Here is a 27,248-nt window from a genome sequence, read left to right on the forward strand (position 1 = left end):
CTGCTGCAGTTTCCACATGCTTTGGCCTCTGGGATGACCTGAGTTCATTTTGAAGCTAACACTCTCAGTTTGATGTTTCTAGTGGCATTGTGACACTAGGCCTACTGACACAGAGCTACAGAGTTAGAACACAGAATTTCTATTTCCGTCCAGTAAATCATCTGAAAAATAATAAAAGCACTACTGTAAGCATATTACATGGGCTATATACTAAAATATACCCTAGCCACATGTCTCAACTAGTAACAGAAAAAATCAGAAGAAAATGACTTATAAAATGGATTGTATATATGTATTCTACAGAATGTCTGGTGCTTTGTCTCATTTCTATTTCCAAAAAAGCCCAAAAGTGCTAAATACATAACTTCTGAATACAAAACACATCCACATCACTCATACACATGCCTAAAGAAGTACATACATTATTTATAGGAATAAGTAATCATAATTTGATGAAATGGTGAAATGACATAAGACGGCTATTTTGCAATGAAAGGGCTGAGGACCATCCCAGGGATAGTTTTTTTGGCCTGTTTGATATCATTCACTCGTCTGCCTATTGGCTACACAGGAATGCCATTTTATTACCTCTTTCTTTGACTGGTGGGATTGCTGTCAGTTTTTCCCACGTGGGCCAATGGGGACTGTGGGATTTCATTGGTTAGCTTGGGAGTATCCTTGAAAATACTTATGCTATTGGCTAAACAAGTTCATTGGAACTGCACAACCCACAGATTTCAGCGTTGTGCTGAGTGAGAATGTAGCGCGCACACGGAAAAAGATACACGCGATCAAAACCGAGAAATGATGCATGATCTAGATTTCTCTACGTCAAAACTTGGCCAGAGAAACTACCAAGATTGTGAGGGCACCATATAATTTTGGATTACAAGGCTTGATATTCTAATAGCTTGGCATGTTGGCGAAGTATGAATACCACGTTTACGGCGATATTTCACGCTGTGATTAAAGACACGAGGAACAGGTAGGAACCACACTCAATTTAGACTAGAATCTGTCTGTCTGCTTACTTCAGAACATGATTATAACCTTGTGAGTCCTTATGCTTGTATGTGGGCTCGATGGAACATGAGACTTTAAGCTTTCTAACGATGTATGACATGACGGTTTATACGGTTTAATGCAGTAATAACGTCCTTTTATGGTGCGTTCCAATTTCGAACCACCAGTGGTACAGTGGAAACAAACAGGCTAAACAGAACAATATAGAGGCATGAGGCAATGAAGAGATCAAGTAAGTTATTAAATGTGGAGCATAGTGCAAGGATACTGGGATAAATAGTAATATGTTATTATATACATATGAACAGTATGAACATTATGGACAGTTCTGAATAGAAAATGAGGAACGATGAATAATAACAAGAGATGTGAGAAGGGAATAATGGATAATAGAAAATAATAAATGATAAGAGATATGAGTGATGAATAAAACTAATACTAAATAAGTGGAATAATAAGTGGAACCAGTGAACAGGTGCTGTAGAGACAGTGATTACTGGTTATTGACCAGAATTGAACCTGACACTGAAGTCAGAAGTCAGCTGTTCATCAGAGAGATGCTTGTGGGTAGAAACTGTTCCTGAATCTGCGGTTTTGGCGTACAGGCTCTGTAGCGCCTACCAGAGGGGAGAAGTTGGAACAGGTTGTGTCCGGTGAGAAGGGTCTGCAGTGATGGTCCTGCCCGTTTCCTGACTCTGAAGAGTATAAGTCATGAACGGAGGGCAGGTTGGCACCGATGATCCTTTCTGCTGTCTAACGTCCGTTGTAGTCCGCTCCGTCCTTTTTGTGGCAGATCCAACAGACAGTGTTGGACTCCAGAGGACAGACTGGATGATGGCTGTGTAAAGTGGACCAGCAGTCCTTAGGCAGGTTGAGCTTCTGAGCTGGTCAGGAAGTACATCCTCTGCTGGCCTTTTGATGATGGTGATTGAGTTGGGTCCCACTTCAGGTCCTGGGATATAGTGGATCCTAGAAACCTGAAGGATTCCACAGCAGACACAGGGTCTGTTGAGTATGGTGATGGGGGGAAGAGTGGGGGTCTCTTCCTGAAGTCCACGATCATCTCCACAGTTTTGAGTGTGTTGAGCCAAGGTTGTTACTGACTGCACCAGAGAGCCAGCTGATCCACCTCCCGTTCGTAGGCCGACTCATCACCGTCCCGGATGAGGCCGATACGGTTTGTGTCTCAGCGAACTCAGGAGTTTAACAGATGGTCTCCTAGGTGCAGTCATTGGTGTAGAAGGAGAAAAAGCAGTGGGGAGAGCACACACCCCTGGGGCGCCAGTGCTAATAGTCTGTGTACTGGATGTGATGTCCCAGCCTCACTGGTGACTCCTGTCAGTCAGGAAGTTTGTGACCCATGACAAGTGGAGGCTGGACACGTGAGCTGGGAGAGTTTGGTACTGAGGATGTCCGGGATGATGGTTTGAACGCCGAGCTGAGTCCACAAACAGGATCCTTGCATAAGCCCCTGGTGAGTCGAGGTGTTGCAGGATGTAATGCGTCCCATGTTGACTGCATCATCCACCGACCTTTTAGCCCTGTAGGCAAAACTGCAGGCGTCCAGCAATGGGACTGTGATGTCCTTCAGGTGGCCAACACCATCTTTTAAAGGACTTCATGACTAGAGTCAGGGGACAGGCCTGTAGTCATTTACTCCAGAGATGGAGGTTTTTTGGGGACTGGGAATGTTTTGAAGCAGGAGGGAACTTCAGATAGCTCAGAGATCTGTGAAGATCTGAGTGAGATGGGGGGCCAGCTGGTCGCACGAATTTTCAGGCAGGAGCCTTTTGGTCTTCGCCTCTGGAAGAGCTGGTGCACATCCACTTCACAGATCGTGAGTGCAGGTGAGGGTCACGGGGGGTAGGTGACAGTGTACAGGTGGGGAGGTGACTGATTGAAGGTGAGTGGTGAGTCGGTGTGGCTGAGGGTGTGACTGTGGTCTTTTCAAACCTACAGTAGAAGCTGTTCAGCTCGTCAGCCAGTCGTTGAGAACCAGCAGTGTTGGGGGATGGTCTCCTGTAGTAGGGAGAGTCTGCAGGCCTCTCCACACTGACCGAGGATCGTTGTTTGAAAAGCTGTTTTCCAGCTTTTTAGCATGGCTCCTCTTAGCTGCTTTGATCTCTTTGGTCAGTGTGTTCTGGCCTGATATACAGGACTCTGTCCCCACTTCTGAAGGTCTCCTCTTTGGACTGACGGAGCTGCCTGAGTCTTACTGTGAACCAGGGTTTTTGGTGTTGTATGTGCAGAAGGTTTTTTTTGGCACACAGTCCTCACAAAAGCTGATATAAGATGTCACAGTGTCAGTTAGTTCGTCCAGATCGGTGGCTGCAGCCTCAAAAACACTCCAATCAGTGCAGTCAAAGCAGGCCAGTAAATCCAGCTTTTCACCTCTTTACAACAGGTTTAACAGATTTAGTTTCTGCCTGTATGTCGGGACAAGAGACCCAGACGTGATCAGAGAGTCCCAGGTGCAGTGGACAGAGCGATAGGAGTCCTTTAATGTAGTATAGCAGTGGTCCAGTATATTTGTTACCGGTGGGACACTTAATTGCGCCTATACTTTGGGAGTTCGTGGCTGAGATTTGCTTTGTTGAAGTCCCCAAGAGCATTGGCAGGGAGTCAGGATGTTTTTTCTCCACGTTAGTAATCTGGTCGGCCAGGTGCAGTAACGCTCACTAACACAGGCCTGAGGTGGGATGTAGACGGCGACCAGAATGAAAGAGGGAGAACTCCCTCGGTGAATAAAATGGTTTGTTTATGAATAGTGACTCTAAGTGGGGGTTGCATGATTTTCCAGAACTGTGACATCTGTACACCAACCTTCGTTATGTAGAGACAGAGTCCGCCTCCCTTTGTTTTCCCCGTGACTCCAGAACGCGATCCGCCGGTAAAGATTGATCCGGTAGGAGAAGAAGTGCGCTGTCCGGGATGAGCGGAGTAGCCAGGATCGGTAAAGCAGAGGGCGGCAGATCTTAAGAAGTCCAAGTTAGTTCTGTGAGGAGCACAGTTTCAGCCATTTTGTTGGCCAGAGAGCGACATTCGCCAGGTGGATAGAGGGGAGCGCGGTGCGAAGCCCCGCTCCTTATTTAACGAGCGCGCCAGCGCGCTTTCCCCCTCCGTCGTCTCCGGTGGATCCCAAGAGAGCTGCTGCGCCTCCAACTAATACTCTGAAAAGTTCCAGGTTCGGAAAATAGCGGTGGAAAATATGAGGATTTGAAAGTCCAATATTTACAGAGCTCATCTCTGCTAAATGTTACCAGAGATGTTGGAATAAACGACAAGTAAACAAAAACACAAAAAGCACATGGAGCGTAGTCCAGAGGCGGCCATCTGCGGCGCCTCTTGATGTTTGTTTGTGTGTGTGTGTGTGTGTGAGAGGAGCTGACAGGATTGACAGAACAGCGAGCTTTCAGGGATTTTTTCTACAGCGTACATTGTGTGAAAATGTATCAGGTTGGCAGGACGCTCTGAAATGTTTGCACTGTCTTCGCTGTACGTTTGTGGTAATGTGAGATGTTCGAGTCACACACCTTGTCTTCAGAATATCAGAAACAAGTTAATGAATTTGGCTTGTAGTGTGTGACGTCAACACGTTCTCACCCCCGCTTCGCCTTGGCTGTCAGCGTCACATACTGCGCAAAGTCTGACACGTAGGACTGCTGTATTGGTCAAATTGCTGTGAAGTTGTGTGATTGGTCAAAATTGTGAGTAGCACCGAATTTACGGTGAATGGTTATATTCCTGAAAATGTTGTGATGCGACTTAGCAAACTACTGGAGGGACTGTTTTATCATATAAGGTCAACAGAACTAAATAAAACATGTGTCATACACTTAGAATATTAATCTGAGCCTGTCAGCGGCAAAACAAGCTCTTTTTGTGAAGCTAAATACAATCTTGACAGTTACTTACATTGTAGCTGTTTCGCCAATGCAGACTGCAGTGATCTCACTTAATACTGGACGATGTCAAAGATTGCCGTCCCCTCAGTCACTTAGACCACAAAACGTACATTGGGAAAGAGGGTCCAGGTTGAATAATGGTAAATTACCTTTGAGTAGCCTGGCTGAGCCGTGATTGCAGTGTGAGTTGGAGAAAGTTTCAGTAGAAGCAGGAGTGACACAGAGATGCCGTGGGTCGAAAAGCATTGTGTTTTAACGGCCGCGTGATAGCTGTTACCGCTGTGGAGTCAGTGTGGACGTATTGTTGCATCGGTTTTATGAACGGCCAGTGTAAGTTTGGAAATCAATTAGCCTTTTAGTCAATGTGCTCATATTTGCTCATTTTCAGGTTGTATTTGTCTTTAGAGGTTGTACTAAAATTAAATTAATTTATAATTTATTATTATTTTATTTTAATAATTAACTGGTTTGTCAAAAAACCCATATTCTTGTTGCTGGCACATTGCGCAGTTCTCTTTTCTCCGTGAGTTCAGCTCTCTTTTCCATCTTGGTTGGGGGTTGCACATGCACTGGAGCTAACTGTTAGTTGGTAGACCTACTTTTAGCTAACCATTTCATGCTTATGCAATACTTGAGCAAATTATTTTCAACCGTTCAGCCATTACCTATTGCTAACTAGTTTTCAAGCACTCTTATATGTGTGCATATTTAGCATTCAGGGTGTTACAATTGATATATTTATATTAGTGCTGTCAAATGATTAAACTCTCCAGTCCTCTCCAGGTGAAATACCATCAACACGGTACACTGTTTTAGCTGTCAACAGCATTTATCCATGTTTACTACAGCTGCTAGCTAACGGTAGGCTAACATTACCTGCTGCTAAGTGTAGTGTTTACTAGCGTCCCCAAATAAAAACTCTTTGGATCGACACAATCACGTGGATGCCATTTTCCCGTTCAAAACGGCGATTTTGCAAAAAAGCAATAGTTTGCAGCTATGTTACTACTCTTTGCCGGCGTGTGTGTGGCAGTACCTGTTGTTTCCGGTCTAGCTAAATCTGGTGTGGTGTTGTAGTTTTTCTAATGTTACTAGTTGTTGTAACAGCATCTGAAAAAACTACAAGGTTCTAGGCCAAAAAGAACATTAACCTCTTGATTAAAAAAAATTGACATCATAAAATGTTTTTGCAATAATGCAATTGCAATACAGTCCTGACAGCACAATGTATGTACTACATTTATATAACAGATAGTGTTTTTGGACAGTCTTTCCCCCTGCCAACGTCAGAAGTACCCCTGGTGTAGAATCCCTAGCTCAGGCCCCCACATGTCAGAAGCTGCTTTTCCCAGCAGAGCTGGCGTCCAACACAACTGTCTGGGAAAGAGGTTATACATCACTGTGATAGGCTTATTAGTAATTCGCTTTGTCATGTGCTTCTTTTGGTCTAACGTGTGTGTGTGTGTGTGTGTGTGTGTGTGTGGGTGTGTGTGTGTGTGTGTGTGGTGTGTGTGGTGTGTGTGTGTGTGTGTGTATTTCATCCCCTCTCTTTACTTTCTATCTCCTAAACTCTCTGCCAGGTAGTTCTGCTCTGACCATGGCAGACGGTGCTTAGCCAGCTCCAATGAAACCCCTCAGCAGTTTAACATTAAACACCACTCAGAGCACGTCTTCACTTATAATTAAAGTGCGCATTTCTGAACATACTTTATGTTTTCATGGCATCTTTAAAGTTTTCATATACATTTAATTTTATCTTGCACATATAATTAGTTTTCCTCCAACACTGAATCTCATATAGAAACCAGCCAATCTATCTGTTCTTTCTACACTTGAAGAAAAGCACCCCCCACAATCACATCTTCTCCTCTATACTTTGCGTGGGAGAACCAGGCATGTAGAATCCTCTTTTATGCGTCGCGCAAAGACAGGCAGTTGGAACCAAGATCTCAATTTGACCATCAGACCAAAGCCCAGATTCCACTGGTCTAATGTCCATTCGTGTTTCTTGGTCAAACAAATCTATTCTCCTTGTTGCCTTTCTTAGCAGTGGTTTCCTACCTGCTATGTGACCATGAAGGCCTGAATTCGCTCCTCTTAACAGTTGTTCTAAGATGTCTGCTGCTGCTACAACTCTGTGTAGTATTCATCTGGTCTCTAATCTGACTGCTGTTAACTGGTGTTTCTAAGTCTGGTGACTCGGAGTGAACTATCCTCAGCAGCAGAGGTGACTGATGACTGATTGATGGTTTTTACGCTGCACTTGGGGACACATTCAAGTTTTTGCAATTCTCCGGACCAACTGACCGTCATTTCTCAAAGTAATGATGGCACTCGTTTATGTTTTAGGGGGTAAAAATTTAGGCGAGAAAATCATATATTTTCAGGTGTATCATAAAAAGTTAGAGTATGTCTATATTGTGTATATATTTTTTGTTTTGGTTGATATGTATGTGTAAGCACAGTGTGAGTAACAATGCTCAAAAGAAAAATTCCTCGTGTGTCCTCATACCTGGCAAATAAAGCTGATTCTGAATTGGAGATGAGACGTACAGGGTGACCTAAATTGAGGACAGCTAAGCCCGTTATTGTAGTGCAATGATAAGTTAAAGTCCAATAAATGCTTTATCATGAATGTTTCCCAGGTCACGTTAGGAAATGAACTAACAATGTAAAGATCAACAAGCCACTGAGAGACACGTTTCAGCCTTTTCGGCCTTTATTTTTGGCAGGACTGCTGAAGACATGAAAGGGGAGAGAGAGGGGGGAATGACATGCAGCAAAGTGCCACAGGACAGAGTCGAACCCAGGCCCGCTGCATCAAGTAATAAACCTTTATTTGGATGGCCCCTCTACCAACTGAGCTATCTGGCCCCACAGACATGTTCAAATTTGATTCATTCAATAAATTAAAATTTTTTGTCTTAAATCCACCAGCCATTTTCATATTATACGAAGATTTGCTGCATCCTGAGCCATCTTTAGCAAGGTTACTAGGGAAACTCAGCCTAGAGTAGGTTTATTCTCCCATAAACAAGTTTTTTTTCCATTTTTTTGAAGAAGTATACCCAAAGAAAAAGCAAAACTTTTTAATGCAATTTCTACTGTCTCTCGCAACTTTATTGGAACAAAAATTCAAAAGACTGCCCAACTTTTTTTTTTAAAGATTATTTTTGAGGGTTTTCCCTTTAGTAAAAAGACAGCGGATAGACATGAAAGGGGGAGAGAAATGAGGGTTGACACGCAGAAAAGGGCCACAGGTCAGATTTGAACCCAGGCCAATACTTACTTAAATGGAGCCTGGTGGGTTTGGCAATAGCAATTTTGGGGATGTTTTTATTTTTTTTTAAATAACCTATTTATCAAAAAGGTCTATGTCTGTAGGGATACTTTCCAAACAGTTTTTAAGAGTCTTAGAATAATAATCTGAACATGTCAGTGGCAAGCACTTTTGTGAATTTAAATTGAAATTAAAAGTGTTCAATTGTCCGATAACTTATATTGTAGCTTGTTTTAATGACACAGGAACATTGTAAAATAGGGTCCAGGTTGAAAAGAAAATAAGTTAACGTTTAATACAACTATTGCTGGATTTTTCTTAGCTGAACCTAAATTCAAACATATACTCTTCATACTCCATTAAACATTTTGTATGTAACTAAACACATCAAATATTTTTGGGTAACCAATCCACCTGATTATATAAATAGAAGTAGTAAAAAAAGGGATGTTTGCTCTTTGTTGTACTATTTCTTTCCATCAAAATTCACAAAGAATTTCTAACCCATGCAACAACAAAAAACTACTTTCCCTTGCTATGGTTGAACTGCATCCACATAAGATCAAAGTTGTACTGACCTTGGTGACTTTTATTTTTGCTATGTGTTATTTAATAATATGACAGATGATGTGTAGGCTTATGAATTGTATTTGATGTAAGTGAAGCTCTAGAAATATCCCTTATTCTCCAAGATACTTATCTGCCAATGTTGACCCTCACCTTGGACATGACAAATAATTCAGATAGCTCACAGTGATGGCAGAGACAGCTGATGCCATGTGAAGCCTGTCAAAGGCAACTTCCTGAAGGCTCTTTTCTTATTTTCATGGATCTGTGGCTGAAGAACAGTGGGAAAAAAAACAAATGAAGCAGGAAATACATGCTTTTGTTCATTGACAATAGCCTTATCTGCTCATCTGCAGATATTGCTTAACAAACGGTAGCCATAGCTTTATAGCGGCGATGGCACCAGGGTAGGGAGAGTTAACAGCCCAGCTTACATCTTCTGAGTGGAGGAACACACTTTCACAAGCTACAGATCGACCTATAGAGTTATACCCCCAGGGATCCCCGAGAGGGGGGGGTGATGAGGATCCCACTCGGACAGACCAAAGGACACAACACACAGAGATAGAAACACAACAATGAGTGCACAATGCTTTTGCGGCAAAGTGTGGAAAAACCCACAAAACCCACATAAAATGGCCCCGAGCTAACAAGGAGAAGAAGTGGCTCCAGTTTCACATACCGACACCATCTTGAAAGCAACAGCCAAGGGTGACGTTGATAACGCCTCCAGACAATGACCACCGTCATCATCAGCCTAGCAGCTGAGAGATTTGGACTGGAGGAGAAGAAAGCAGGGAATCTCCCCTACACCATGAACAACAGGGCGAACAAGATCCATCAGCTTAGGGAAGAGCTGAAGAGCCTGAGGAGGAGGTTCAAGGAGACATAGGGAGGAGGAGAGGGGTCCTCTATCAGAGCTGTGCAACATCCTCGTGCAGTGCCACAGGAGAAGTGGCTGTGGGGAGTGGCACAGGAGAAGGAGGAAAGAGAGGGCCAGGAAGCGGTCTGCCTTCATAGAAAATCCCTTTGGGTACACAAAGCAGCTACTTTGTGGAAAGAAGCGGAGTAGCCAGCTCACCTGCTCCAAAGCTGAGATTGACCGCCACCTCAGAGACAGATCCAGGGAGCAAGATCTGGGCCACTCCCAGCACCTAATTGATCCACCTGCACCAACTCTGAAGTTCGACTGAGGAGCCCAGATGGAAGGAGATCCAGGTGATCCTAAAGGCCAAAGCAAGCTCAGCCCCAGGACCGAGTGGGGTACCTAACAGAGTTAACAAGAAGTGCCAGAAGCTACTCCACAGGCTCTGGAAGGAGGAGGGGAAAGGTTGCTCAGCAGTCGCGGTTTTCAGAAGGGGTGTGGAACCCAAAGGAGGAACAGTTGAAGACCATCGACCAGTTCAGAAATATCTTGCTGCTCAGTGTTGAGGGAAAGATATTCTTCAGCATTGTTGAATCCTGAGAAACTCGTACAGTAACACCTCGGTCCAGAAAAGGAGGGATCCCGAATATGCCAGGGTGTCTGGAGCACACAGGTGTGGTCACACAGCTGATCAAGGAAGCCTGCAAGAAAGAGGGGGGCCTGATGGTACTGTGGTTTGACCTCACAAACACCTATGGGTTCATATGAGTCCCTGCGCCAGCACCACATCAGACAAGTTTAGAGACCTCATTCTGGACTACCACAACAGTTTCAGTCTGAGAGTCTCTGCTGGGTCTACAATATGAGACTGGCACAGACTTGAGAAGGGTATTTTGCCTGGATGCACAATTTCAGTGATATTATTCACACTCGCCATGAACATGCTGGTGAAGTCTACAGAGGTCCAGTGCATAGGTCCCTTCACCAAAGTCCAGTGTCAGCCAGCCGCCCATTAGGGCTTTAATAGACGGCCCGTCAGACACCGCCCACCAAGAGCCTGGGTCTGTCCGAGGTTTCTCCCTAAAAGGGAGTTTTTCCTCACCACTGTCGCACTGTTGCTTGCTCTGGAGGAGACTACTAGAACTGTTGAGTCCTTGTAAATTCTGGAGTGTGGTCTAGACCTACTTTATCTGTAAAGTGTCTCGAGATAACTCTTGTTATGAATTGATACTATAAATAAAATTGAATTGAAACTGAATTGAATTGAACCCAGGACTGTTTTTGGGTATCGGGTCACTTTTTATAAAAGTCATTGGGAAAGCGTGTGAAATAATGATTGCAGTATAAATGGAGCGAGGCCTTTCTGATGAAAAACAAAAGGTTTCAGCTCTCTATGTATATCAACATATAGTGCATTCTGCACTGCAATCCAAAGTGAAGCCAAATAAAACAAAAGCAGAAAATTAAATGTTTTTTTCTAAACTAAGGAGTTTTAATGAGTGAAAAAAAAGCAATTAGAGATCTGCCGAAAACAACCAAATCATTCTTGAAGTCTGAGCAGGAAACTCACGTTCTTCTTTTTTTGCCATTTTAAGCCTTTATTCGAGAGGACAGCTTAGACATGAAAGGGGAAAGCGAGGGGGAATGACATACAGCGAAGGGCGGAAATGACCCTGCAGCTGCTGCAGCGAGGACTGCGTCTCTGTACATGGGGCGCACAATCTACCAGGTGAGCTACCCAGGTGCCCCTCAGCAGACGGTCTTAATACTCAAATATAACTCTGCAGTTTCAAAGCAGAGAAGATATAATGTGTGCCAGGAATGGACCACAGTGTCAGTCATCACACAACTCACCTCATGACTCCAAATACTGCGTGAGAGCACTTTGTAACCCCCAGTCAGAAGACATCTAATTGCTAATCTATAATCCTTTTAATACGCTTTTGCCTTTTTCCGATTGATCCTTTTCCAACCGGAACAGCAGCACCGGGGGCTACATTAATCCTGTTATTGAAAGCCTGGAGTGTAGCTCTGGAAATCCGAATAGCTCTTTTACCCTTGTCACCCAGGCTCCCCACCCACCGGGTCCCCTGTTATTGTTTGTAATTGATTACCACATCAAAAATGAAACAAAAGGACCATAAGACAACAAAGGCTATGTTCAGAAGAGAGGATTTTTTTCTCTGCATTGTATTTGTTGCCAAATCTTTCCTCTTCAAAGAGCAATATGTGTTGCAGTATTTAAGTCGGACAACTCCACGATTTCTGTCATTTAAGCACATATGAGGTGACTCTTAAATGTGGTAAGGGACTGTACAAAAATGATTTAGGTGATAAAAGGGGGGGGGGGGGGGGGGGGGTACAAAACTCTGGCAAATATTTAAAAAATATGTATACCAAGCTACAACGGTTTCAATTTGTGTTACCATCATAGAAAAAAACTGTAAAAATAGAAAAGACATCAAGTATTTTAGATGGTAGATATCCTAAAATGTACTGTTCACAATCAAGACCAGTGGACATATGAAGTAGAATTAGTGATTTCAAAATATAGTGATATTGTAGTCATGCTTATGAAATAGTCATTATTTGTTGGTATAGTAACTGCTCTAATACAGCCGCTGAAGAATCTTTTTTTTTTTTGAACAACTTTATTATTTCTTCCAACTACAACGTCGGCTTATCACCATCAAAAACAAACTACAACAAAATCACATACATAAAAAAAAAAAAAAAGAAAAAAGAAAAAAAAATTATATCTATATATATATATAATATATACACATACAACATATAAACATACACACATACATATACATATATATAACATACATACACATACATGCATACACACACACATACATATACATATATACAACAACACACACACACACACACACACACATACACATACATACACATATAGCAAATAAATCAAACACAATAGCGACCCCCCCCCCCCCCCCCATCCTATACCCTGGATCTCTACCCAATTTTTGGCCAAAACAGACCACAAAACCAACCTTGTAATTACAGATATTGAGTTACAACAGATTCTTAACTTTATCAACCACTGAGTGCCACGCCGAGATAGTATCGGGTCCGGCTCCGTGCATTCTTGCCACTGACAGCTCCATCTCAACTACGTCTATGTAAGTGTTAATCCATTGAGGCTTAGTAATTGCATGTGGAGGCTTCCAGCGTAGAGCTAGCATTTTCTTAGCCGCGGTAATGCCTGTTAAGAGCATACGCTTTTTCCAACATGTCATCTTTAGTGAGGAAGTGTCATTCAAGAGCAGGACAGCAGGAGAACACGGTACAATATCATCCACAACAATAGATAAAGTGGCACATACCTCCCCCCAAAAAAGCTTCACATCCTTACATTCCCAGTACATATGCATGTATGAACCTATACAGCCATCTGAACAGAGGGTACAAATTGGAGAAGTTAAGCGTTTCATAAGAAAGCTTTTCCTGGGAGTGAGGTAGGTCCTATAGATATAGTTGAAATGAATCTGCTGGTGATTTGGATTCTAGAAGCAAGGCCAATCGAGAGGACAAATGGTTCCCAGTCCAGTGAGACATTTTCATTGTAACGTTGTAGGTCATTGGCCACACACGTGAAATAGGGAGAGTTTTGTAAGAGCATCCCGAACAAAAGAATATATTTTGGAGACCACCCCTCTGTTTCGATAGCCGCTGAAGAATCTTAAAGATAGAATAATTCTATCTTTATAATCATATCAGAATTGTTGCCACACCCACAGATTCCAAACAAAAACTATTTAATGAGCCATTCATCATATATATATTCATATATATATCTATCTCTAGTTCCATATACATATACACTCACGGCCACTTTATTAGGTACCCCATGCTAGTAACGGGTTGGACCCCCTTTTGCCTTCAGAACTGCCTCAATTCTTCGTGGCATAGATTCACAAGGTGCTGGAAGCATTCCTCAGGGAGTTTGGTCCATATTGACATGATGGCATCACACAGTTGCCGCAGATTTGTCGGCTGCACATCCATGATGCGAATCTCCCGTTCCACCACATCCAAAGATGCTCTATGGATTGAGATCTGGTGACTGTGGAGGCCATTTGAGTACAGCGAACTCATTGTCATGTTCAAGAAACCAGTCTGTGATGATTCAGCTTTTTGACATGGCGCATTATCCTGCTGAAAGTAGCCATCAGAAGTTGGGGACATTATGGTCATAAAGGATGGACATGGTCAGCAACAATACTCAGGTAGGCTGTGGCGTTGCAACGATGCTCAATTGGTACCAAGGGGCCCAAAGAGTGCCAAGAAAATATTCCCACACCATGACACCACCACCACCAGCCTGAACCGTTGATACAAGGCAGGTGGATCCATGCTTTCATGTTGTAGACGCCAAATTCTGACCCACAATCCGCTGTCGCAGCAGAAATCGAGACTCAGACCAGGCAACGTTTTTCCAATCTTCTATTGTCCAATTTCGATTAGCTTGTGCAATTGTAGTCTCAGTTTCCTGTTCTTAGCTGAAAGGAGTGGCACCCGATTGGTCTTCTGCTGCTGTAGCCCATCTGCTGAAGTTCGACGTTGTGCGTTCAGAGATGCTCTTTGCACCTTGGTTGTAACGGTGGTATTTGAGTCGTTGCCCTTTATCAGCTCGAACCAGTCTGGCCATTCCTCTGACCTCTGGCATCAACAGGCATTTCCGCCCACAAACTGCCGCATATATATATATATATATATTATATAATATATATATATATAATATTGTGTTTGATCCCAGGGATCACAACAAAAGGAACCCAGCAATGGCGAGATTGATCTCCTCCATTTTTATTATAACTATCATTGCTTCGTTAGGTCTGCAGGCAGAGTAGTGAGTGTGAGTGCAGCATCATTTATCTTTGTAAGGGCTTAGCGGATAATAAACTTAACATAAACTTAGTTTGAACTTAATGTTACTTCACTCAAAGTATGGGAAAATTGCTCTCTTTCTTAAGTATCTCCATAGCACATGTGTATAATCCCCCCTATTACCGAACACTTGAGCCTGACCCCTGAGGTCATATCGATGTGTGGAGAAAGTGACCTGCCCCGCATTCGACTCTATTAACCCCCCCGTCAATAGAGCTTGAAGCTTCTGCTAGGGCTGAGTTCATCAGCCAGAAGGTTTATGAAGAGGAGCAGTTTACAGTAGTTGTGACAGGAAGTGTGCTTTAATAAAGGAGAAGAGGGAGAGAAAGGAAAAGGTCAAAACGATAAGGGCTGGAAGGGATGTGGCAAAGATGGGTGTGTGCTTCAGCAGGTAATTAATTCTTCTAGATTAAAATGCTATATATTCCATCAGACATCTTCCAAGGCCCTGAGGCAGTGCTCTTTCTTTCAGACACACTCAGTATCAATTAAATTGTTTTCCATAGTGGTTTTGAACTTTTAATAAGGATAACAAACACCCAATGAGAGGCCCTTATAGCTGTCTTGAAAGCTTTCTTGAGTCCCTTGGGAAAAGTATATCATTGAATATGAGGGCAACCTTTTCTCTTTGACATTTCAGACTCACTCATGTAGGTCTAATGGAATTTGGGAATGGGAGTGGGAAGGGGTATAAGTTTGATAAAGTTTGTCAAGTTGCATATATTCAAGTAGATCCCAAAGTTTCAGGCTGAGAATTGGGGAAGTGTAAACATGCTGCACAATGGTAGTGATAAAAGACAGTACAGCAGCCCAATCCAAATTTTAGATAAACTACCATGTATATCATATCATGTATGTCTAAGTTTATTTCATGGGTTTTGACAGTTTTCCAGAGGTTGGAACAGATGCCCATTGAATGGAAAGCATTTAAAGCATGAAAAATAAAGAAAATTGTTGTGAAGTGATAAGAAACAATCCGTTCAGGATAGCTTAGTTTGGCTGATGTATGAGAGCAGTACAGAACAACTGGACTGCAGTGACTGTCGTGTGTTGGGCTTAGAGGAGTCAAATCATTTTGTAATCTGGACTAAAAATTAAAAAATTAGAAGTAATTAAGGACCAGAAGCCATGAAAAAGCCACCTACACACAATAAGTTGTAAACTATCAATGACTGCGCTTACGGAGGAGACCGCTGCAGTCAAGGCACTGACGTCCATGAAAGCAGCGCAGTTGGAGAGGATGCGACAGCTGTTTCTGAACGTTCACGGGATTCTTGTTTTTCACCTTTACTAGTAAAAAAAAAAAGTTAGTAGTTAACTTCATGCCTCGGGCGCAACAATCTCAAAAAAAGTCCTAAAGGGACTATTTAAGGAGAAACACAAGGATATACATATTCTCTAATAATCATTCTATTCATTTAGTGGAGTAAGATAAGAGTCAGGATGGGAGGAAGGATTGTCCGTTCACACAGAAGAAAACAGTGTTGCACTAAAACAGACGAGAACGACTTTCTTCAAACTTCTCACAAAATGGAATGGAATGTTATTCACAACATAAAGCCCTTTTAAAATGTGAAAGGTTTCATGTTTAGCTAATCACGTTTAGGTGGACAGCTGTAATGCAGTCTGATGTCGGTTGAATGAGCGGCACTGCGCTTTGATGTCTGTTTAGATCAAAAGCTAGAGGCAGCAGACTTTTTATTTGTAACTTTTCTTCATTCTGTCTGGTTTATGCTTTTGTGATAAAACTGGGAGTATTATACATGTGGAGGTTGTTGTGTGACACCATGCAGGTTTAACTGTATAATTTACCTATTGAGATCAAAGTTATGGCAGGAGTTTTCATGAAAACCTCATTGTTCTATCTCCATGGCACACTGAAGTCTTAGCTGACTTAGCTAACCATTGCCATTAGTATGTCATAACGCCGCTCCATGTCTGTAGCCTATTTGTAACATTGGTAACAGCTACAGCTAATATCATTGTGCACTGTAAGTAAATACCTACTACTTTTTGTTCAGTTAGTAATTATACTAATCACTGTTTGTTCCTATAATATTTATAATTATTAGTATAGCTCCTTTATCATTGGCATCATTATATCCATCCATCTTCATCCGCTTATTCGGAGGTGTGAGTTGAAAGTCTGTCAGACCGGGGCCTTCTCCAGACATTCCCAATTTACCTGCACTACCCGTTTGGGCTTTCCAGGTCTGTCCAGAGTCTTCCCCCAACCCCTGACCCAACTCACCACCAGATGGTGATCAGCTGACCGCTCCGCCCTTCTCTTCACCAGAGTGTCCAAAACATGCGGCCTCAGATCAAATGAAACAATTACAAAATTGATCATTGACCTTAGGCCATTCATTATACTGCAGCATACATTGATATTCTTATTGTGTTAATCTTTGTTTCTTGTAGACCACAAAGACCAACACAAACAAGAACTGCAACTCAAAATAAAGCTCTGTTAAACAGACCAGTACCTCTGGAGTCTGATTCTTTGACTGGAATAAAGTCCATATCTGCCACCTCAACCAGTTAAATCGTGGGAGGTCCAACCCCTCCGTTTCATGGTCTTTTGAGCCGGATTGAATGCACACTTTTGACTATATGGACAGCGCGGCTGACACACCAGCAGAGAACATGGAATGTCCTCACAAGAACCTCATCCACCTGCTCACTTGGCAGATAATGACGTTGGATACTTTCCCCGACTGGATCATTCTACACCTGCTCCCTACATAGCAACCGCAGTGGCAAATCGAGGACAACATCCAAGAAAAGAGTATACAGCGGACCCAAGTCTCTGGAGGTGCTTTTGCTTTATCTCCCGTACACACTGCCAATCTGGAGGAGAAGTTTAAGGAGCTCCACCGGACAACCCCCCAACACTGGATAGCTTGGCTGCTCCTCCCCAGTCGTCACGAGCCGAGTGGGCCAAGCTGATTTCCTCATCTCACCAACGATATTCAACTTCACAGCCGTTCTTCACCCTGCTCCAACAGCCACGGTTGATGAGATCCACCCGATTACACCAGTACCTCCTTTATGTCCTTACAGGTGACGTCATGTCCCTCTGCTTCCTCCATATCCCGGATATATGCAAGTCCCTGGAGCTGAAATGCTTCCGCCTATGGCATTCCTTAGCCTATTCTACCAGTGTTGGAGAGTGGCCATGAAAGTAACTTTGCTCTACTTAAGATGGCCCTGGATTACTTACTCAATGTCCATGGGCCACCTGAAGCTCCCCCAGTGCACTGGGCTTGCCCAGGTTGCCACAGACAGACAGAAAAGTATAGTCAACCAAGACAGCTTGTCCAATCGGAACTAGGCGTCATTCTCAACAGCCAAGCGCTGAAGTGTGGTGTTGCCAATGCCTTCAACACGTTCGCAGCAGTTCAGTCCTGGTGGGGATGCTGAGGACCCTAGAAGGGGAAATTGGATTTGAGCTGTTTTGTGTCTCAGAAGTAAACTGAGTAAAATACCTCCTGCTTATCGTGATGGGCCTGAGGCACCACATTCTGCAGACTGGTACAGACATACCCTACACCCTCCCTGGTCAAGCAACTTGGTTGCAGGTTAAGTCACAAGCTAAGCGTATCTCCAGTCGAGCAGCATCCTTGTACCAGAGTGAAGTACCCAAGCCAGTCAAGAAGGATCCACACACAACTCATTCTAAGTTGAAACCAGCATCTTAATAATAAAATAAAAACATAAAGGCTCTGTAATCACAACCAGCATAAACCAAGACGACTCACAGACTTTCATTATGCACCACAGGGAGTCTTTCCTGCCTGTGGCCATCAAACTTTAAAACTCCTCCCTCTAAGTGTCTGACACACACTTAGTTAGTTTTAAACTGTATAATATTATCTGTTTTGTGCAATAACACCTACTCAAAATGTAATGTGCAATACTCTGCTGCTACTGTTTATTCATTATTACTGTTCACAATAACAATTCCTTAATTATGTAAATACTGTATCATAACAATTCCATTAACTGTCAATATCGTACATATCCACACTCCTTATATTTCTTTTATTTTTATATTTTCACTCTTGATATTTATATACTTCTATTTACCACTATCCTTATTCATATTCCTTTTGCCCTTTGTGCAATGTGTGCAACTGTAACACAACTGATTGGGGATCAATAAAGTATTTCTAATTCTGATTATCTCCCATAGTGACAACAGCAGCACATAACGTTATCTCCACTTCTTCCATTTCTACCCTTCACAATTTCAGCCCAACGTAAATTCACTTAGAACATTCTGCTAAGAGGAAACTCAATACATTAGCTTGCACTACCCTAAAAGGCATTTGCCGACACCAAAAGCCAAAACATTATTTTTGAGAATTGGCTCTCATAACAGGCTGGATGGGTGGTGCATGGAGTCCACAAATGAGGAAAATAGAATAGAACACAATGCAATTTAGCTGAATAAAAAACATTAAATTCATTATTAATTTGACTTGGGTTTTTTTTCCAACAAGAAGTAAATCCAAATACAATACACATTTTCAAAGGGCTGTTACGGTAAAAATGTAGCTGTGTGGAAACATTAATTGGTCATGTGACAAGGGCTGGGAAGATCTTTTTTTTCACAGAACCGAAAAAAAATAAAAATGCAATACACTTCCAATAAACTTGCCTCAAACTTCAACAAAGAAAACCTTGCTGTACACCGTTTTCAGATGATAGGAAACAGAACAGAAACAAAGTGCAATACGCTATTTCTTACAGCAACAAGTGCTCTACATTGAGTTCAATATCTTGTTTCTTCTAAACTTGCCTCAAAATGTCAACAGAGTACACAGTTGCAATACAATGTGTGTTCAATGAATATACTGTATATCCATTTACCAAATGGAAAGGCAGCAAAGTGACAATACTCTCATCCAATGGAAATCATATTTGTGAGATTAACAGTACACTAGCCCAATGGATTAGGGGGGCACCAGGGGCGGCAATCATATTTCAGGGTGGGTGCCACCCCCCCACCCTCTAGACCCACCCCTTCTTGTGAGGTAATCAATAATGATAACATATATGAAATCAAAACTTGTGAAATGAAAAAATGACAAAAAGATTTAGTCAAACAGCATCTTGCCTTTCTTTTTACCCTTTCCCTAACTGGGAATGTGTGTATTGGCAGTGGTAGAAGAAGAACTCAAAAGGTTGGGTGCAGACTCATGTCTGAAGAATAAGGATGTTACTATTCCAACATGGGCAATAGATAAATATTGTGCAGAGCATCCAAGTTTGTACCTGTTAATAAAGTGATAATACACCTATACCACCAACCACCATCAATGTTTCTATTGGTTGACCTAGAAATCTGCGTAAGTGGTAAAAGTTTGAAAAAGAGAACTTGGGGCACCCGGTAGGCTTGCTTGGTTGAGTGTGCGCCCCATGTACGGAGGGTCTGTCCTTGTCCCAGTGGACACGGGTTCAATTCTGCCCACTGCTGCATGTCATTCCCAATCCATCTCCCACTTTCCTGTCTTAATCTGTTGTCTTAATAAAAGGCAGTAAAAGCCAAAAACTAATGAAACCAGAGATTTCAAACAGGAAAAAGCATGCGGAGGTTTGATATGACTGTACCTTTACAGTGAGCCCATGGTGCTCAGGTTGGAAATCGGAACCAGGCCTAAGCTTAAAAAACCACAGATGGTGCTAGTTGTCACCAGTGTGTTTCTATACAGTCTTTGGCCCCATGAGAGAATTTGTGGAAGCTGAAACTGTTTCAATTATCCCAAGACTTCACCTGTCACTGCCATTTAAAAAGTTAACTGCAGCTTCCAGAGTTATTTTATCGAATTATTTATTGGTACTTAAAAGTTCCTTTTCCTTTTATTCACCAAATGCCAAACGTAGCAATAAAAAGCACACCTTTAGTTTGCGTTTGCCCTTTAAAAATGTCATGCAATTTCTCATGCGTCATGTTCCTGCATAGTCACAGGTAATAGACTAATGTGTTCGGCTAAAGAAAGAAGGTGGACAAGCTCCTGCTGAGAATGAATTAACAGGTGTAGAGGGGAACACGGATGTTCGGATAGACTGTCTCTCTGTAGAGCTAAAAAACGTCAGAATTACTATTGCTGTGGAACTTTTTCATTGTTGAAGAGACCTTCAGGGACCTCTATCAAACAACTTCCAAGAACCCTTTCACCTACCAATCCAACAAGGCTAGCCAAGGATGGAAAATAGAAATTGGAAATTTGAGTTATTATTGTAATAATATTTCTGTAATTATATTGGGTTTAGCACTGCTGAATGTTAATGCCCCTCTTAGAGTGTCCTGGAATCAATGGGCCTCATTCATCAACCGTTCTTACAAAGAAATGTGTTGTTAAACTCCACTTGCGCACTTGTTACAAAGATTCTGACATTCACTAATGTTTTCTTATCTTGGATTTGTTCTTAGCTAAGAACAAAATCTATGCACACTCAAGAGCACTCCTATGCACTTTGGAGTGATGACAGTTTGCTCCAAATAATTGGTTACTGCATTTTATTCTACAGTCCATGATAGTATTTTACTGTAATGTTGTCTGTCAAAATTATGGCATAACATTGTAAAAATTCAGAAAGACTTGCATACCATGTTATTCACTGGTGGGATATGACGTTGGAGGATATTGGTCAGAGTCCAGTTGCTCCGCTGATGGCATGCCTGGGAGTGCCGTCTCACCAATAATGGCCCCGATGCGTTGGTCAATCTCAGATAACTCAGGGCCTGCATGCGTCCCTTCAGTGGTGATGGTCAGCATATGTCTCTTATGTTTGGCAATGGTTTTCTTTGGTCTCTGATTTTAAGTCAAACCATTTCTTTTGAATATCTTCAATTGAGCGTCCAGAAACAGACTTCATAAAATCTTCTTCCATGCCTCCATTTTGTTGGTGGCTTTAAAACTACTGGAAACACTACTAAATAGTATGGCTTGTTTGGCATTCACATGTTGCAGTAGTGTTTCTATTTCAGTATTACAGAAGTTCTTTTTTTCATTTGGTGCTCGGTGGACCACCACAGTTTGTGCGTCTTTTGGCCATTCACCAACTGTTTTTGCACACGGCCCTCAAGTGTCATGTCCTTATATGGGCATTTGCGGAGCATTTATCTTATACTAATTAGGAACAACTGGCACACACTTTTAATAACGAATTCATGGCAGTCATCAACCCGAAGAACACAGGTGCAAATAATTGTTTAAAGGAACATGCCGACTTATTGGGACTTTAGCTTATTCACCATATCCCCCAGAGTTAAAACACGTCCATACATACCCTTCTCATCTCCATGAGGGCTGTAACTCGTTCTGACGGTCCAAGTATTAGCTTAGCCTAGCAAATGTTCTGCACGTAACTTGTTCCAACTAGCTACTGCTCCCAATAAGTGACAAAATAATACCAACATGTTCCTATTTACATGTTATTTGTATAGTCACAGGCTGAACAAATAAGGGGCCTGTTGAACGAAAGTAGAACACAGATATCCAGGCTAAGTGAAAAAGCGCAGCTTGACTTAGTGTGATCCGCTCATCGCGGCTTAATTGGTTGCATGTTTGCCGAGCCAGGATGAGAAGGTGAAGCTATGTCAAGCCAGGTGTAGATAGCTGGGATAAGTGCACCTTCATGGGCTTTCTTAAATAGACCACAGATTTACTGATGCAGAAATGTAGAAGACGCATGCGCCGTATGTTTCACCCAAAGAGCAGAAGCTTCTATTGGACATTAACGAGGGGAAGCAAATAATATGCAGAAAGGGAAAAACAGACTATAGCTGGACCTACTAGTCACTCCACATTTTTTATTTACAAAGTTAGGTGTGGAACCAGTTGAGCCCAAATGCAAACATAACGCAGACCAGAATGATATTAAAACAGGTTTACTCCAGTCCGATGTCGGGAATACAAAGATGAAAAGAACATAGGTTTTCAGAGAACAAATAATTACAAGCGAGGTATACGAACAAATCCCACTGTAGCGTCAGCAAGGAGACCAACGACGTGTCTAAGCCATGATCTGACAAGGATTGGTAGGTTGACCAGGTGTTTGAAGCAGAGGTGATTGGGTCTGATGAGCTGCAGCTGGAACCCTGACTCCCGCACACCAGGCTTCACTTCTGCAATCAAGGACAGACAGAGGGGAGGGGAGCAGAGACAGGGTGCAACTAGCAATAGCCCTAACAGTTGTAGGCTACACTGTGTTTTAATTGCTTTAAATATGCTAGTTTCATGTATCTGTTTTTATGTGATAAATGTACTGGTTTTACCATGAAGTGTCTTTGGAGTAGCCTACCATGTAAAGCACAATATAAACACAACGTATTATTATTTAGCCTACTTTGCCTTAAAAGTGAGCAGAAGGATTTAATGTTCCTCAGGAAATGGACCCTAAGGAGTCTAGGTTTAATTTCAAACTCTTATTCACAACGTGTGAACACGTTTTACAACCATATGCACAAATCTCTATAAGCTGTCTGATTCTAAATATCTTTGTACTGTTCATACAGAACAATCAGAAAGGGACAAAAAACTAAAAAAATAAGTGACTTCAATATATGCTGTGAGCATATACGCATAAATGCGTGTCATGGTGGACTACTTCACTAAATGGATGGAAGTATATCCACTGAAAAGCAAGACAGCTGAAGAAGTTTCAGAATGCATCCTGGACTTCTTTTATAAATATGGTGCACCCAAATGCATTCTCACAGACCAGGGCAAAGAATTTAACAAAGTAAGTCAAATTCTGAGACATTTGATATCACTGTATTGTTGTTTATCACATCAGTGGGGGAAAAAAACATCACATTCATTTTCATATCCACTGCCAGATTAACCTGGACATGTGTGCCAAGCTTGGCATTGCCAGAAGCCTCTGTGCCCCATACCATCCACAAACCAATGGCTTGGTGGAAAGGCTCTATGGTGGAACTATGGTGAATAACGTTCATTAATTTTCCAATATCAGGGGTTTGAAAAAAAAAAAATGGTGCAGGGCCACCCAAGCAACTGGGACGACTATATAAGGCCCACCGTATTTGGTCTATGCATCAAAAAACACATAACCACAAAACACTCACCATATTACCTCATATATGGAAGGGATGCCCGTTATCCTTCTGAAATTCCAGATAAGTGGCAGGTACAATGGCATTGTCCTGCAGTGAAGAACAACTTTGTCAATAATGGTAAATTCTATAATCTGTAGGCTACTTGTGTTCATTTATCTCCCCCAATGTTACAGATAACTGACGAGGAAGTAAATGCACTGGCTGGAAATGAGAAGGTAACGTTAACTTTCAAACTGTCAGATGTCTACTCCATAGTGGAGGCCAATATATCGGCAGCACATGAGAGGGTGTGGAAGAGAAAACGTGCACTGGGCTCTAGGCCCCTTGAGGTGTCCCAGAGTTCCCCAATCCCCTCATTTTAACACAGAATCCACAACCACGCTTAAGTCTCTGGTCCCCAGAGGAACGTTAGTATATATTTCTTTGCATATGATTTTGAGCAACAACATACTGTTTTCCATCTGCATACATGCATAACTGTCATTCGCATCAGGACTTGGGTGACCTTCTGGAAACTGATGCTGCATGCTATTCCAAATTAGTCCTTGGTAAATATCTTTCTTCTAATTATCAGTAATAGCAGAAATCTGGTCTGGAAAACAGCAATGGGTGTTGTGGAGCAAGGTAGGACCCTAGAAATTATTTGCCAGAGACCTGCAGAATCTGGCACCTGGAAGACAGGTGGAGAGTGAGGTCCATGCAAGTATTTTATCATCATAAAATCATCATGTACATGCTTAAAATTTTAAATACCAATATGTAACTTTACACAATCATCACTTAAAGTGTTAAACGCATTTATCCATGCAACCATTCAAACGTTACAAGAAAGAACTGTAAGAAAGTTCTTTCTTGTTGACTCATTTGAGATGACTGCGATGTGGCAAGGATCATTCAGGGGATTAAAGAAGGTGACTACTTTCAAATTCTGTTCATAAATGGTTACAATACCTACAATTATTTATTCATTCTGTCTGTTTTCTGATTGACCCAATGGCCTGGGATGTTTTACTTGGATCAGTTTGTGACAAACATCACTGGACACTTGTGGTGAGAATGTACATACACTATATAATGACTATTTCAATGTGAGATTCCATTCTCTTTACATGATCTTGAGTGTACTGTGAAGGTCATTTATCCAAAGGAGAAGCGGGCGCTTTACATTGATCCCCTCTGTGAAACCCCAGCCCAATTAACAAAATGCAAGGATATCACAAGGCAAGTTATGTCAGTGGTAATGTCATAACAATGTCCTTGGTTCCAAATAACTATATTTAGCTCATCTATAGATCTTTCATGAGACGCAAAAATATACATATATCGCGACAGACTTGTAACACTATTGACCATCCTCGCCAGCAGGATTCAACGTCATGTGGGGCATTGGTCTGCCAGGTATGTGAGCAGATGACCCTTTGTTCAATAAAGCTGTTGCCTGTTACTAATTGTACTAGTCTTCTGTAGTTTGCAGAGCTTGTCCTTAATGCCAAGTTAGTGGATTTCCGGACCGATGAGGCAGCAACCACTCAGTTGAGAAAGGAAATAGCTTGCAGACTGGTAGCGTATTCAGGTTTGTTTGTTTTTTATGTCAATGTATCATCATCATCAATGTGTCTGAGAAACTGGTTACACTTGTGTAATGTGTTAGAAAACTTGTTGGAGATATGCAGATTGTGTGGCAATGCATGCCAAAGTCCAGGAACAAATAAAGATGGTCATTAGCAAGGTAAAGGCTACAGTCATGAGCGTTAGCTCTAGCATTGCTCATTTTATTCTGGGGTGAAAAAGCGCAATTGTGACAACACAGTAACATTACAGGGGATAAATGTAGCCCGAGAACAACTGCAGTAATAGTTACCACCCTATTCATGTAATTGCGTTACTATGGTTACCACTGTTACAGTAGTTAGTCCTCTGAAAACATGACGGAACACTGACCGTAGCTGCAGGGGACCCACTTTGTCTGGTCTGGAGCCTACTACGATGGGATCCTTCAGCACACCTTTCATGGACCGTGTGGCTAATTCCATTTTTTCATGATATATGAAATAGTAAAATGATCTGAGCAAACACGATCATTGATGCAGTTGACAGTGCATGAAGGTGGTTACCAGAGATGGGAAGTAACGAAGTACAAATACTTTCGTACTGTAGTAAGTACATTTTTCAGATATTTTTACTTTACTTCACTATTTATTTTTTTGGCAACTTTTTACTACTTACATTTTAACACATTCATTGGTACTTTGTACTCCTTACATTCTACAAAATTGGCACTTAGTTTTGTACAAAAGGTCGTCTATCAGGTGTGATTGTGAGCGCATATCAGAGAACAGCGCGGACACGCGCCTCACACCGCGAACGGGCGCGCACGGCCCACGGAGAAAAAAGTGAGAGAAAAGAAAAAGAAACTAGCTGTCTGGAGGATAACCAGTTGAGATCGTGTGCGTCCTTGAGAACTGTAAGTCATATAAGTTGTGTTGTCAGTTCATTTAAGCCTTTTGTTGTATTGGTCTGTAATTCTGGCAAAGTTAAAAGTTAGCTTGTTTGTGTTCTTCACCTGTTAGCTAGGTCACGCCTGCTAGCTAGGCTACGCCTGCTAGCTAGGCTACGCCTGCTAGCTAGGCTACACCTGCTAGCTAGGCTACACCTGCTAGCTAGGCTACACCTGCTAGCTAGGCTACACCTGCTAGCTAGGCTATACCTGGCTGTTGATTTGATATAATGGCTATTGTTGAAGGTCCTTGCTCATTAAGATAACGTAATTAATAGTGGGTTTATTGTTATAATTTACTAGCATATATGATTCCTATGTATTGTGTATGGGAGCCTTTACAATGTTATTTTTTTTCTTTTATTACCACACAAACACCATAGCAGAGCTACCCCCCTCCCCCATGTTTATACTGATCCTTGATTCTAATAAAGCATCAACAGAGAGAAGTTGTCTCCGTCCATGTTTTATTAACGGACACACCTGGGCCCAGGTTGGAAACCAGAATCAGCTTTAAATACAGTCCTAATCTAGTACTCTGAAATAATTTCACTTTTTGATTATTTTTGCGTCATCAATACCAAAATGAATCTAATTAGATGGAAACATACACAGACTTCTCACAAAATCACACTTGAATTCATATATTGTCAGAATCGTATTAACCTGTCCCAGTCTCTGTCACAATAAATAAGCTATATGTTTTAGGCAGACAGCCATTTCAAATGTAGCCAATGGCATATAAAGAACCTTTATTCCATGTCCACTGTAGTTTCTCAGCATGCTCTCTAGTAACATCTGTCAGGTCCAGGTAGCTTTGTCATTCATAAGGCTACTTTTACTGTTATACTTTAAGTACATTTTCAAGCCTCTACTTTGGTACTTTTGAGTAAAAATGTCAAATCAGTACTTCTACTTTTACCAGAGTATATTTTAACACAAGTATATGTACTTCTACTTGAGTACAAGAAGTGAGTACTTTTGCCATCTCTAGTGGCTACAGGTGTATTTGGATCCATATCCAGAGCAAGTGTGGCCAAAGATTAATCAGTCAGCGTTTTTGGTTTAATTCTATGAAACATCATGGTATTATCTGGTCT

General features: G+C 41.9%; 1 pseudogene; it reads left to right on the plus strand.

Moving 5' to 3' along the window:
• Positions 1–9,412: 9,412 nt before the first annotated feature.
• Positions 9,413–13,223, plus strand: LOC116702041 (uncharacterized; annotated as a pseudogene).
• Positions 13,224–27,248: the final 14,025 nt, after the last annotated feature.

Source organism: Etheostoma spectabile, chromosome 14, assembly GCF_008692095.1.
Source record: "Etheostoma spectabile isolate EspeVRDwgs_2016 chromosome 14, UIUC_Espe_1.0, whole genome shotgun sequence".
In the NCBI taxonomy this organism is placed as follows: Eukaryota; Metazoa; Chordata; class Actinopteri; order Perciformes; family Percidae; genus Etheostoma; species Etheostoma spectabile.